Source organism: Canis lupus, chromosome 14 (assembly GCF_048164855.1).
Source record: "Canis lupus baileyi chromosome 14, mCanLup2.hap1, whole genome shotgun sequence".
In the NCBI taxonomy this organism is placed as follows: Eukaryota; Metazoa; Chordata; class Mammalia; order Carnivora; family Canidae; genus Canis; species Canis lupus.
In genome coordinates, this window is record NC_132851.1 from 47349604 (window position 1) to 47364227 (window position 14624).

At 43.1% G+C, this 14624-nt stretch overlaps 1 long non-coding RNA gene across 1 annotated transcript; it reads right to left on the minus strand.

Annotated features, from left to right (window-relative positions):
* Positions 1-316: 316 nt before the first annotated feature.
* On the minus strand, positions 317-1329 carry LOC140603471 (uncharacterized). The gene is made up of 2 exons (XR_012006450.1): positions 1225-1329; positions 317-483 (listed from the first exon to the last, which is right to left on the minus strand). It is a non-coding gene; the product is annotated as an uncharacterized lncRNA (long non-coding RNA).
* Positions 1330-14624: the final 13295 nt, after the last annotated feature.

Consider the following 14624-nt stretch of genomic DNA (forward strand, 5'->3'; position numbering starts at 1 on the left):
AAGTGATTTGTCTGACTTCTAATTTGACCTCTTTTCTTTAAAGAGGTCTTCTCAGGGAGGACTCCAGGGCTTGAACAGCTCACTCTTGAAAAGGTGGCATCCCGGGGTTTGAAAGAGCAGAAGTTTATTTTCTAGGGAGATGTTTACTTTTACTTCCCCATAGGGTCTGACTCAATATTATTCTTTTATTCCTCCCTCCTTGTATATAATCTTTCAGTAAACGGTCAAACTCTGGCTCTGGTCCCCCTGACACCAATGAAGGAAAGAACAAGAGAAACACTTGGATCTGAGGAAGTCCAGGGAGACCTAGTGTAACTAGGAGATGTGCCATTTGCATTTATTTATTTTATATATGGTTTCGAATTCTTTGAGATCCTCAAGAACTTCAGTTTGGCAGACGTCAGGGCACTTGGTGACAAAGCTTATGTGGTCTGGCATTTGGTTGGGTACTTCTGATCTCCGCTTTGCTCCCCTTCCTAAAACCTGTTTTGTGTAGTGGACAAACACAAGTGAACACCTGGAATTTGGCATTAAGATGGATTCCAGATATTAGGTAAGACTTCAAAACAGAAGATTAAAAAGATGAGCTATTAGGCTTGATGGCAGACTCAAACCTCATTAATAATGAAAATATTTGCCACATGAAACTGGCCCTATAGTAAAGAGTAGTCAATGCCTGAAGACTAAATTAAATCAAATAACAATTGCACCTTACAGTGGTTAAAACAAAAGGGGGGGGGGAGAAAGTGCTGGGGGGAGTGTTTATGCCAAAAGGATTTTGGTGTCTGTGCAGGTTCTTCCTCTTTCCAGACCCTTTTGCAAACACTGTAATTATACTAATTTTCCAAAAAAAAAAAAAAAAGTTTACTTCCATCTCGACGCGCTGGAAAATATTTGCTCCAACCATCTCATTTTGGATTGGAGAAACTGAAACCCAGAAAGGTGATTTGGCCAAGGCACACAACTGCTTCCTGAATGGGAGCCCAGATCACCCCAATATCCAGCGAAACAATATACTTCCTGAAGGCAGAGACATTGAGAGGAGCAGAGATGGAGAACAACCAAGAGACCCGAGCTATTACCCAGGTGCTGCTATGCCTTAGCTGCTTTTGGGGTCAAGTCTAAAAGCTTTAGCGACTGGTTCTCACTGCAGTCAGAACTCCACCCCCTTTTCTGACCCACCTCCAACTAAACTTTCAATCTGAGCATTACTTATCCACCTACTGTTCTGCAAGTCACTTCCCTTGTCCCCCTGCCATGTTTTTGCTCATTTGGTTCTTCCAGCTTTTTCTCTCCCCCATCCTCCAAATTCCAAATTCCAGTTTCGACATCCAACTCAAGTGCCCCGTATCTAGAATGTCCTCACCAAGCCCACCAAAGCCTCTACCTTCCACAGCATTGTTACAGAAGACAATGCCAGAGACGTGATCTACGTTGGCCCCATGGCCTTCAGGGATGCTCTAGGAAGCTTGCTGCTGCTGCTCAGTGCCTGTAAGCGTGTCAGTCATTCTCTACACCAATGTTGACGATCGAGCAGGAAACAAGGCTCGTTTAGGACTCCTTGCAGGGGACTATCTGGAACAGTGCTGGCTTTCACCCCAGCGGTGCCCAAACGAAACTTCCCATAGGACAGGGAGCTTCCTCTCCCAGAGAAGGAGGCATGCCGTGCACCACCCACCACATGGGTCCCAAGGAATCCAGGTGCTGAGCACCTTGCATTCTGCAGCCTTTCCTAAGCATCTGGTATCCAATTCAGACTGGGACTATCCACTCCTACTCAAATTGATAGGGCTCACTGCCAAGTTCAGCCCAAACACTGGAGAGCAAAGGGAGGGCGGGACACCCCTCCTGGAACATAACCCTGTGTGTTCAGCAAGCTGACCGGACACCTGTCTGTAGAATCGGGGAGATGGGGGTGGGGTGGGGTGGCACACGTCCTCTCCTACTAAGCCTTAATGTATGATCTCCTTCTGATAAAACCCGACACCGTGCGGCTTTGTGGGATGCCCCTTCTTCACCTTGTCCCAGCAGCTGAGTGCACTGGGCTCCACAGCTAACCTGGGAACCACTGGAGCTTCTGGGCTGAGTTCTCAGCCCTCTGGGCACAAATCAAGGCAACAGATTTTCTGTTTGACACGCAGAATGCAATGCTCGTAACCTTGGAACTCGTCATGTTAGTAGTAGCTACTTTGAATTGAGCACATATTAAGTGCCTGACCCTGAGGTTTTTTTTTTTTTTTTTTTTTTTTTTTCATTTAATCCTCACAATGATCTGATGAGACTGGGTATATTCAAGACACCTGCTCAAGGCCTCTCAGCTATTAAGTGGCCAAGACAAAAACCTGGACCCATTTAACTGCTAAGCTCATTAAAAATAAAATATAAAATAAAATAAAATAAAATAAAATAAAATAAAATAAAATAAAATAAAATAAAATAAAATAATAAAAATATGTTTTTCCTATCATCTAGAACTAATAACTTAGCATTTTTAAAAATTTGTCTTTGTTTTTTAATGAAAAAAAAAGTAAAGTCCCCTTATATCAGGCAATCTAAATTCCACCATTACCATGAGTTTATTGTATATTCTTACAATTGTGTTTTATATTTTTACATGAATACCTGTGTGTCTATTTACCATATGCTTTACCAGGTATGTGTTTAAAGGTTACGTAAATGTTATCAAAGCAGATATGTCTTTCTTAGAGCCTATCTTTCTCACTCTCTAGGTCACCCCGTGTCTTGGCGCACCAGCAGTGTGGTTATGGGAGTGAGTGGACCAGTGGAGTCTGCTGCTAACTGGGCTGCTGTGTTAGAGAAGGCGAGCTCCTGGTTCTGCTGCCGCCTGCCTTCACTCTGGAGCCTGACCCGCCTGGATCAGCATGGCCCTGGCCTGGAACCACATGCGTGTGCTTGTGTGTCAGTGGTGTTTATGCCAAGGTGGCTTTTTTTGTGTGTATGTGTGTGTGTGTGTGTGTTTTAAGTGGGCATGAGGCTCCACACCCAGCAAGGAGCCCAACATGGGACTTGAACTCAGGACTCAGTTCAAGAACTGAGCTGAGATCAAGAATCAGATGCCCAACTGACTGAGCCAGCCAGGGGCCCCTGTGCCAAAGTGGTTTGAGTATCTCCATGTCAATAGGAGGATGAGGTTGTGTAAAGTAGGAAAAGCCTTATTGTTTATTCCAGGCTCACTTTGTGCTGAAATGTTTGCAGATTCGAACTTGTTTCCGTGAGATCGCTGTGAGTCCGCCTGTAGCTTTTATCAGTAATGCTAGTGCTGTGACTAATGAAACAGCCAGATGTGAGTCTGTGTTCCAGTAAACAAACGCAACTTCCAGATCTATGCAATCAACTTTTTATTGATTCGTAAGTTTTACATTTCTTAGGGTGATTTTTTTTCCCCAGTTGCCAAGTCATCCTCCAATAATAAATGCCTTTCCAAGAAATAGTGTCCTTTACCTGTGAAGGTCTACAGAAAGCTGCAGGAAGGTTCCAGCCTGCCCTGGGTGAGCTGACCTAGCCCTGGCTGCAGAGTGAGGCACCCTAGTTTCTAGGGCATGTGTCAGCTTGCTCCCTGAGCCAGATTACAGTCAGTTATGAATTGCCTTTGGAGGATTGTATTCGTTTGACTCTAAAGCCCATTAAAAAACATATGCAATATCAACTTTTCCCCCATCATCCGGAGCTTAACACTTGATGTATATCCATCAGCAGTCCACAGTTTGCTTATGTCTAAATATTACCTAAAATGTTAAGATTGCCTAAAATGTTAAGATTACATGCAATGTAATCTACACTGGGCTAGGGTTTTAAACCCATTCCAAAGGGCAGTCACATAGAACCCTGTTCTCCCTGGATCCTCCTTAAATAACCCTTAAGATACAATATGGAAATGTGACACTCAAAATTTTAGCATTGGGTTCGGCACAGCCGTGACCCATAAAATGGAGCCCTGGTTGTACACTGGTATCCGTGCATGCAGGTGCACCTCTGCATGGCACAGGGCACAGTGCACATCAGCGGTTCCCAGTTGGCAAGGAGCCTTCCTGCCCTCCAGGACATTGGGCAATACCTGGAAACATCACTTTGTTATCATGCCCAAGGTTGGGGCTCTTACTGGCACCTGGTGGGTAGAACTCATACACACTGCGAAACATCCTACGACCCACAGGAGAGCCCCCCCAAGGAAGAACTTACCTGGTCCAAAATGCCATAGTGCTGAGGTGAAGACCCCTCAGTACATGGGACTTTGTGTGCAGTGTGTTTATGCGTTTGCACAAATGTACCATGTTCACCATCTCTTTAAACACACGGTGAGATATACAAGCAATGAGCCTTCGTTCAAGCTCAGTGTCTCCATCTCTGCTCTCTGAGGCATGTGTTCATGGAGTGAGTGACTGGTGGGTGGAGTCGTTTGCACGCCCAGAGATTTCCACGTGTGTGTACGTGCGTGCTTGCTCTTATAGGTTCTTTCTTCGGCTATGAACTGAAAATTTCTTCAGTCATGTAAAAGTCAGCCCTAACCATGGAAATCTTTAATGAACGGATAACTGTAAAATGGTTTATACTTGGACTTTTCCCCAAAAAGTTTTAGTTATCAGAGTAATATATCATAATCATGAAAAAAAATAAAACAAGAAACTGGCCAGAACACCTCCATCTGGAAAATATGACTGTTAAAATTTTAGTGGGGTTCCTTTTTGTATTTTTCGGTTCTGTTCTGTTTCCAGTTTTATTGAGATATAATTGACAAATAACATTGCGTAGGTTTAAGCCTTCTACACAATGACTCGATATACGTACATATTGTGCAATGGTGATCACAGCAAAGTTGGTGAACCCATCTACCACTTCACAGCTACTTTTTTTTTGTGGTGAGAACATTTAAGATCTATCTCGCAGCAATTTTCATGTAAATGACACAGTGTTGTTAACTATAGCCACCATGATGAACAGCCTTCTATATTCTTTTCATAAATGCATATTTTTCCTCTGCTTGACCTTATACTATCATCTTACTTTTGCCCCTTAGCTTTATAAACAGTTCATGGTTATATAATTAGATCCTGTAGCTCACAACATACTTACCTATTTCGTTTCTGTGAAAAATCTAGATTGTTTACACTTATTTTTACTGGAGTGAATTGTACTGCACTAAATATTTTCCTGCATGACCCTCTGTCTACATTTCTGATTCGTAACAGATTTCCAGAAATTTAGTAGTTGGAGCAAAGATTATGCATTGATTTAAAACTATCAATGGACAGTGCTCTTGTGAAAAGTTGCATCCTATTTGCACTCCTGAAAGTAGCACAAGAGACTGACCACCTCATCATTCTCTCCAGCACTGCATACCATTCGTTGATGTTTTAAGGTTTGGGCATTGGATAGGTGAAAAATAGGATTTTTGTCGTCTTAATTGCCTTTCTCTCATTTACAGTTAGGCCAACATTTTAAACTATATTGATTACTCATGTTTTTACTCTTCATGTTCTCTTGATGATTTTCCCAGGACTGGTTTTGATAAGCCATTTTTCCAATAGCACTGCTTCATGATTCTGGAAAACTCAATATTTCTATAAATATGCAAGGTAGTGACCCACCAGCCCTTTAGAAATATGCTTACTCATCTTTAAATTTGACCTGAGGTTAGGACAGCAGCTGCCTTTTTGTCTACTGCTTGAGAATATGACTAGGAGTTCTCAAACTTGTCCTTGGAGATCAAACACCTGAAGGTCATGTGATCTTTACAAAGCAAGCTAAAATACTAATATATTCATCTCAAAATAACAAGATATGTTGGTGTTTGATCAATTTCCATCTTAGAGTCTAGTACTGAAGCTTTAAGAAAAATTTGATTAAAATCTTTAACAATGAGAAAGTGAATCCTATTAACTCACTCTATCCATGAACTGGGGCAAAATCTCTCTTATGCACTTGTTTTTAACAGGAAAACATGAAACTGAAACTTAAGCATCTGAGAAAAACCTAACTTCGAGTGTAATGACACAGTCAACACCAAGTCCTACACCTTCCACTAGAATGTAAACATCCTAAGGGCAGGGATTTTTGTCTGTTTTAATTACTACTGGCTTCTCAATGCTCAAAACAAGCCAGGCATATAATACTTGCTCAATAAATATTTCTTGAATAAATAAATTCCGCCTCCTTCAGGAGATAGTATGGTACCTTAGAAAGAGCAGGGTCTTTGGGATTAGACCTTTATGGAAGTCAGATGTTAGTAATTAATTTTTATCAGAAATAACTGCTGAGTAACTAGGGTACTGAACCTGCTTCCTTTCTTTCTCTGAGCTAAGAAGGACCAGACGAAGCTGTCTCAGGGATTTCTGGGAAAGACTGCTTTCTGAAGCAGCAGCTCTTTTAGAGAAGGAGAAAATGGCCATATAAAATTTAGGGCATAGTGTAACTTGAGTTCTTTGTAAGTTCTCAAACTATTTGTAATGAAGGACTTGATTCTTTCGTTTTTTACTTTTTTATTGTCACAGATGAATACTTTTGAAAATACAAATGAAATAATTACTAGGAAAATTAAATGAAAAAAATACAAAATATATGACCAATTTTTTATTATTATTCGATTCAATAAACATAAAATTAAAGTTCAATGAATGTAGTCGTAGCAAACACAGAGAAAAAGAAAAAAATCACAAAAACTATTCATGTTGCTCATTAAAAGGGCAAACATAGGTGATTAAAGCAGAATTGCAATTACACTTGTAAATTTTGTTTTCTGCAATCTTAAAAAAAGAATTAGTGAGTGAATAACCTAGTTGAAACATCTGTATGCACTTAGAACAACTCCAAGTTCATTAGTTTTTAAAGTTTTAATGTAACTAAATGAGCTTGCTTCTTGCTGAGGGATTTGTCACCTACGCAGCCACTTTGCCATCAAACGATCCTCACAGAGGCTAATATATACCTTAATAATTTGTGTATTTTGCTTACACAGAAGAAAGACTAATCTCACAAAAGCATATCGATAGGAATGAAAGAAGAGATTTTAAAGCAATTTGAGCAATGTCGAGATATTGATTTTTAAATTTTATCCAAAGTTAAGCAAGTGGAGCTGTAATTTCAAACCTTTCCTCAGTAACCAGTCCCTGCATGCACGTAGGCCCAAGTATAGCAGAAAGAAAGCTCAGAGTCAGAAATGAATTTGAGTTACGGAAAATATAGTTGTATTTCTCCATACTGGAGTTTGTGGAAAGAGATTCTCATGCAATGTTCATATATCCCCCAAAAAATGGCTTTTAATGGTATCTTGGGAAATTCCTAAAATCTACCAGACTGCTGTTTTGTTTGATTCAGTTGGTGAACACAACTCCTCTGAGATGTGGCATTTTCAAAAACAGCTAGCAATGGTAAAATGTCTTCCTTTAATTGGACCCCTTTCCTGTGTATTTAATGTAAAGGAGAGTCATATTTTCCAGAGAAAGATATATTTCATAAGACATTAGATTGGGGTCATAGCCAAATGGAACATGGCAAAATGTAGGGTGCACGGCAGCAAATGGAGAGGGGCGGGCAGCCCTGCCCAGGTGCTCTGAGAGCCTTCCTCAAAGTCTGAGTAAAGCCCAAATGAACCCCACATGCCAAGCACTGGGGGAGAAGGTGGGGAAACACCCTACTGCTCCTCCAGCATCTCTTTTGGCTACAACTGAACTCACTTAGCAAACAATAAAAAAGTAAATTGAATGAATTTTGCTCTTCTTAATAGCTGACATTGCTATTTTGATCCTTTCCCATACAATAACAGAGGCAATCGTGCCAATAACAGATTTTAGTCCATTCGGTGACATTTTCTTGAAGGAGTCCCAAGTTTAATAAAGTGGAGAAACATTTTTTTTTTCAAATCGACAAAAAGCTTTGTGTCTGTAAGTAATAAAATCTAGAAGAAAACACCTCTAATATTTAGTCCGCTTTTCTGTTTTCCCCCAGGGTGGTTGATTAACAAATTCATGGAGCTAGCCAAAAAAATCCAATCATGTGTCTACCAACAAAAGAAAAAACTGTCGCTGAATCTGCTGTAAGAAGTAATTACTAGAAGGCAAATAACGACACTGTGGGATTAGAAGGAGGAACAAAAACCATTAAAATACTCTTGGTTTACTTAAATTATTCTTGGTTTACTTACTTAAAGGAGTTTGCATGTTTAAGTGGATTACACTGGAGAACACTGAGGACGCTCAGCATCTGTTTTATTAACCACCAGGAACCTGTGCAGACACCTTGGCTAACCTCTTCCTGGTCCGCTGAGGTACACATGCCAGAAAAGGAATTGGATTTGGCCAAGAATGAAACATTTTCTGTTCCATCAAGCATGTTTTTCCCTTTGTCATAAGGGAGTGCTCAACTGGTATTCCAAAGGCACACGTGCAAGATGGAATGATCTCTGCCTGGTTGTGGTGGCTCTTCCTGTCTCCATACACTTTCATAAGGGCTGTGTCTGTCCCCAGTGGGATGCGTGTGGCTTATTACTCTGGAGGGAAGCTTACGCTCCATCTAATTGGGTGGTCGACATTTGGACTCAATTTTAGAGTTCTTTTTCTTCTGCTGTCCTTATAAACCAAACAGAATAAAACAAGTGTAGTTAATTTGGTGGTGTCTGGGCTTTAATTTTCATCCATCTGTACCTTGCAGCTTAAATTTATTTTTGTTATTTTTGTTTTTGAAAGATTTTATTTACGTATTCATGAGAGACATGGAGAGAGGCAGAGACACAGGCAGAGGGAGAAGCAGGCTCCCTGCAGGGGACTCGATCCCAGGACCCCAGGATCATGACCTAAGCCAAAGGCAGATGCTCAACCACTGAACCACCTAGGCGTCCCGCAGCTTAAATTTAAAAACAATTTGACCAGATGACTCTTGCTGTCAGAAAAATCATCCTCTCAAAGTGTGTGTGTATCTGTGTGCGCACATGTGTGATTCCAACACAGAAACATCCGGAGACACCAGACTGTAAGCTTCTTGAGGGCAGATCTCGTTTTACTAAACTTTGCATTTCTCTGTCTCTGCTGAGTACGTGGTATGAAGCAGGCACTCACAACGTGTTTCATTCAGTTATTTTTTTTAATTTTTTAAATTTAAAATTGTTTATTTTTTTAAATTTAATTATCACAACAACCCTATCGGGTAGGTACCATTATTCCTACTTCCGAGGTGTGGGACTGCAATGCAAAGAGGTTAAGTAACTTCCCTGGGATTGCACAGCTCATAAGTGAGGGAGCCCTTGCAGTCTGACTCCAGGCATCTATGCTCCTGATCATGCCACACTCCCTCCCCGGCCTGCCCTCCTGCCCAGTTCCTACGTGGCAAAGAGGCAGGCCTACTACGTAGGGCCCCATCCACCCAGGGGCAAACTTTCTTTTTCACCCACAATCACAACTTCAATAAGGAAACAGGATTTGGTTGAGCTATACCGACCAACGAACAAGCAAGAGCTTCATGAACCAACATTAGCGTAGGAATTCCATTTGCCCAGCATTGCGTGTGCCTCTGTGTGTGTGTGTGGTGTGTGTGTGTGTGTGTGTGTGTGTGTAAACTGATGCATAAAAGAATACCTACCAAAATACGATGTTTGTAATCTCAGGGTCATGGGATTTCAGGTGAGTTTGACCTTTTCCCTTACATTTTCTTGCCCTGTTTGAATTTTCACAATATTGACAAGTCATATAATCAAAAATAAAACATACTAAAGTATTTTCTTTTTTTGTTTGTTTATTTTTTATTGGAGTTCCATTTGCTAACATATAGTATAAACCCAGTGCTCGTCCCATCAAGTGCCCCCCTCCGTACATTAACGTCACCCAGTATACTAACGTATTTTCATTGTGAAATAAACAGTAATGGCTCTGGAGTCAGGTAGGGTTTGAATCACAAAGTCAAGTTCCTGAACTTGAACAAGTTTCTTATCATTTCCACTTTGGGCTTCTCTGTGGGCAGACAGGACTGATGCAAGTGCCTGCTGTGACCCTGGAGGCGGTGAGCAGGACGGAGCACAGCGCAGAGCCCTATTCACAGGTGCTGGGACTCTCCACAGGCCTGAGGATGACAAAGGACAAATGACCCTGTGTTCAAGGAGCTCATGCGGTTGGCTTCTGGAGAACAAATGGAATTTGCAAGCTGAGCCCCACCCATTGGCTGTCGTTTCCAAGGAGGCCAGGGCCACCCCAGGGCCGCAACTCAGTTAGACCTGCTCCAACTCCATTTGGGTTGTCAAAACCTCTTTTCTGGTTTGTGTCAGGAATTCAGAACAGTCCCAGGCAGCAGCACTCCTAATGACTCTGCCCTTGGCTTTTTTTTGCACAGGAATCTGTGTGTGAGCAACATTCCAGAATCTTTAGTCCCATCTTTTATCCAGGCCAAAGAGGAGGCATTGCACAGAAGACAGGTACAGTAGTTCTGCTCTTTCATGTGGTCACTACCTGTTTGCTCTTTGAAAAAAGCAGGGATTGGCAGTAAAATCCATCCTGGACAGCAGGGGAAGATGGAGAGAACTGGGACAACTGGTTTCACGGTTGCTTGGGGGGTGGAGGAACCTCCTGGACAGGGTCCTGGCAGCTCAGAAAAGAAAAATGTAGGAGTCCTGGGTCTGAGCGTAGTAAACACACCTAGTCACCTCCGCTGCCTGCGGAAGAACCTTGTGATATTCGGAGGAATTCCCTGACTTCCATGGCCAGGGTCAATAAGAACCTGCATCCCTGGGTTTCCGTAACAGCCAGGGCAGGGCTTGTGACAGGGGCTCCTCTAATCAAGGTCACTCAGCTAAGACTTGTACTCCGGGAGACTCGTTCTACTGGTAAGAGCTGCGTGGAGGTGTCTGGCTTTCAGGGGTGCCAGAAGTTTACAATGTCAAGTTCCTGGTGGGGCTGTGACCTCAGTGGTTCTCCCCACGTCTGGTGGGGCAGCCACTGGAGTTTCCTGATCAGGCCATCCTGGGCTTGGTTTTGTGCACCAGTCCAGGAAACAGCCTCAAATCACCCCATATCTTTTTACTAAACTCTCTCTGCTTAGTTAGCAACAAGCTTCCTTTTTTTTTTTTTTTTAAGGTTTTATCTATTTATTCATGAGAGACACACAGAGAGAGGCAGAGACACAGGCAGAGGGAGAAACAGGCTCCACACAGGGAGCCCAATGCGGGACTCAATCCCAGGACCCCAGGATCACGCCCTGGGCTGAAGGCCGGTGCTCAACCCCTAGGCTACCCAGGTACCACGACAAGCCTCTTTATGTACTAAGAACCCTGAGAGGTACGAGTGCTGAATACTGCTGGGCACAGTTGCTGCTAGCAAGTCATGCACTTGGAGACTTTGCCTGCCCTTTTATCACCATTCGGGGCCACAGTCATCCGACAGAGCTGGTCAGCACTTCACGCGCCCTGGGATTCCAATGCCCTCACTGGTCCTCACGTGAGTTTTTGCTCCCATGTCAGCGGTTCTCAAACTTTACCACGCATTATAACCATCTGGGGAGCTTTGAAAATCTCGAATTTGATCTCAATCAAATTCAAGGAGTCCCTGGGGCCAAGGGGAGAGGGGGTGTTGTGGGCATCATTCATTTTTATGTGGCCGAGTCTCAGAGCCTGTGGTCTCACCAGTGGTTCTGTAAGTGCCTCCCCAGACCAGCATCACCTGAGAGCTTGTTAGAGATGCAGATTCTCCGGGTGCCTGGGTGGCTCAGTCGGTTAAGCATCTGCCTTGGGCTCAGGTCATGGTCTCAGGGTCCTGGGATCCAGCCCCACCTTGGGCTCCCTGCTCAGCAGGAAGCCTGCTTCTGCTCCCCCTGCTTGTACGCTCTCTGCCTCTCTCGCTCTCTCTCTGTCAAATAAATAAATAAAATATTTTAAAAAAACAAACAACAACAACAAAAAAGAAGTGCAGGTTCTCCAGCTGCACCCAGACTGAATCAGGAACTCTAGGGAACTCTATTGCCATCCCACAAGAGCCCTCCAGGTGGCTTCAGTGCATACTTGACTTTGAGAATCTCTGGCCTAGAATCACTCTCAGGCTATCGCTCAGGCATTTTTAAAGCTCACTCTTTCAGTTCAGTGCTTAAGAAAATTTTTATTCTTGCAATGAATAGGTCATGATACAAATTTCCGCAGAGAGAATTTTCTGGGTCCCAAAGTACAGATTCCAAACCAACTCTATTCCTCCCACTCAAGCTTAGAGTGAATCTGTTTGTTAAAGCCTAAAGTATCTATTTCATCATGTTTATTTAACCAGACTAATTTAATTTTGAAAGGTCGCACTAAAAGGAAAATAAGGGGGATGCTTAGCATGTGGACTGCAACCTGACACTAGAACCGTAGCAAATGCACGGCTACGTGCATGCATGCACGCAAACGCACATATCCACACACAGGCGCAGGCTCTCGTGTACACACACACGATTCCGTGGGGTGACTACGACCTGTCCCTAGCAGATCTCCTGGACCTAAGGGACAGGAGGAAATTGGTGGTTGGTCAGGAAAGACCTAAATGAGATACTGCATTGCTCAGCACAAACTCATACCGTCCTGGGTGAGGAAAGGTCAACCTGGGACCATGTCTGTGTAACAGAAGATTGGACTTGCTTTCCAAGTCAACTTCTGACACTTACTGGCAATGACATGAGAATAGTAGTTTTAATCCTGTAGTAACAAGTCCCATCAAGAAATGGTTTTATGGTTGTTAATTTTATTATTCCTATTAGCATCCTCATGGCAGTGGGCACCTGGAGTGCTTCCACATACAACCGCCCACTTGAGACTTGCAAGCACCAAGAAAGATTTTCTTTTTTTTTTTAAGATTTAAAAAAAATTTTTTTTATTTTTTATTTATGATAGTCATACAGAGACAGAGAGAGAGAGAGAGGCAGAGACACAGACAGAGGGAGAAGCAGGCTCCATACCAGGAGCCTGACGCGGGACTTGATCCCAGGACTCCAGGATCACGCCCTGGGCCAAAGGCAGGCACTAAACCCCTGAGCCACCCAGGGATCCCCAAAGATTTTCTCATCAAACATATTTTTTCTGTCCAATCTTAAAAAAATAAAAAGGAGACTTTAAAAAAGCCTGAATGGGGAGGGTGGATAAACTTTAGCCACAATACCCCTCCCAAACCCTCAAAATAAAATGGAGCATCTGGATTTCAGGAAGTCATGTAAGAAAGGTGGGTAATTAAGAATAAGATGTCTGGTCCATAGCTAACACGCTCCTATGTGTTATTTTTAAGATAGTGGTGTGATTAGCAGCCAACACCCTTCCCTGAAAGCCTATTAAGAGACCAGCAGAAAAAGAAAGGGGGAGCACCTGCTCAGCAGGGAGTTGCTTCTCCCTCTGCCCCTCCCTCCTGCCTGAGCTCTCTCTCTCTCTCTCTCTTTCAAATAAAAAATAAATAAATAAATAATATTTTTTTAAAAAGGAAGAAAAAGAAGAGAGATGTTTATGCCACATTTTATGCAATGGAAACCCTGAGAGAAGATCATAGCAACTTAGCCATGAAGAAAGCGGAATGCCAGGGGTCTCAGAAGTAATGGTAAAACCACAACCAACATTAATGAAGCCATTAATGCAAATTAAGCACTAATTGTCAGGTCCTGAGATGAGAACTCCACCTCATTTTATCCATGTTCAACCATGAGTCCTGTTGCAGGTGGAAACTGAGGCATAGGGACATTACATAAGTGAAGTCTTTCCGTTGGTGAATGTCTAAAGTTGAATCTGTTGGTCACTCTTGACCAGCCAAAGAGTAAGAGGTGACTACCCTCCTTCCCATGACTGAAGCCTCTTGAGTCCTCCTTATCCCTGCTATAAAGACACCATCGTGTTACCTGTCTACCTGTGAGCAGCACTGCCTTAGTTTGGAGGGGATGTAACGGTGGGTGAGGTAGGCAGCTGCCATCTTCCTGTGGGTGTACGGAATAATAGCTGCAGTGGGATGTGACTGGCGTCACTCTGGGGGCCTGTCAGTGGGAGTTACAGCTGAGACCTGACACCGTTATCACTGACCAAGGAGGGTGAAGAGAGTCCCCAGCAGAGAGAGCAGGCTAGTGCAGATGGGGAGGCTGGAGAGCATGACCATTCAGCAAGATTTGAGTTCAGCATGGCTGGAATGCAGGCCAAGACCCTTATTAGCTTCCTTCAGGGCTTTTGACTTGCCCTTGGTCACTAAGGAGTCATTAAAAGGTCCTAAATGGAGAAAAGCTCTTGACCAGATTTGAGTTTTACAAAGATCGTCCTGCTTGCAGCCTGGAAAATGTACTGGGTTGACTCTGCTGACCAGAGGCACGGAGCCCATCAACAAATATTTAGTGAGTGTTTACTAGGTCACCATTCGAGCACTGGATTCTGTGATAAACAAGACAACACAAGCCATGTTCTCCTGGAACTCACATTCTAACAGGGGAAGGGAAAAGAGTAAGTCTCCACATACGCAGAGACCAGGGTAACCTCCATTCAGTGAGAGGCCCCCTCGCCCATATTTCTTAAGCTATCTGCACTGAAAGATTTTATTTTTCCCCCATTCATCCCGGATGTGTAATTCTAATGGGCATGATTAGTACACCCTCAGGCCACATGGGACCCAACACCTGAGTCTGACAATGCCTGAATAAGCCAC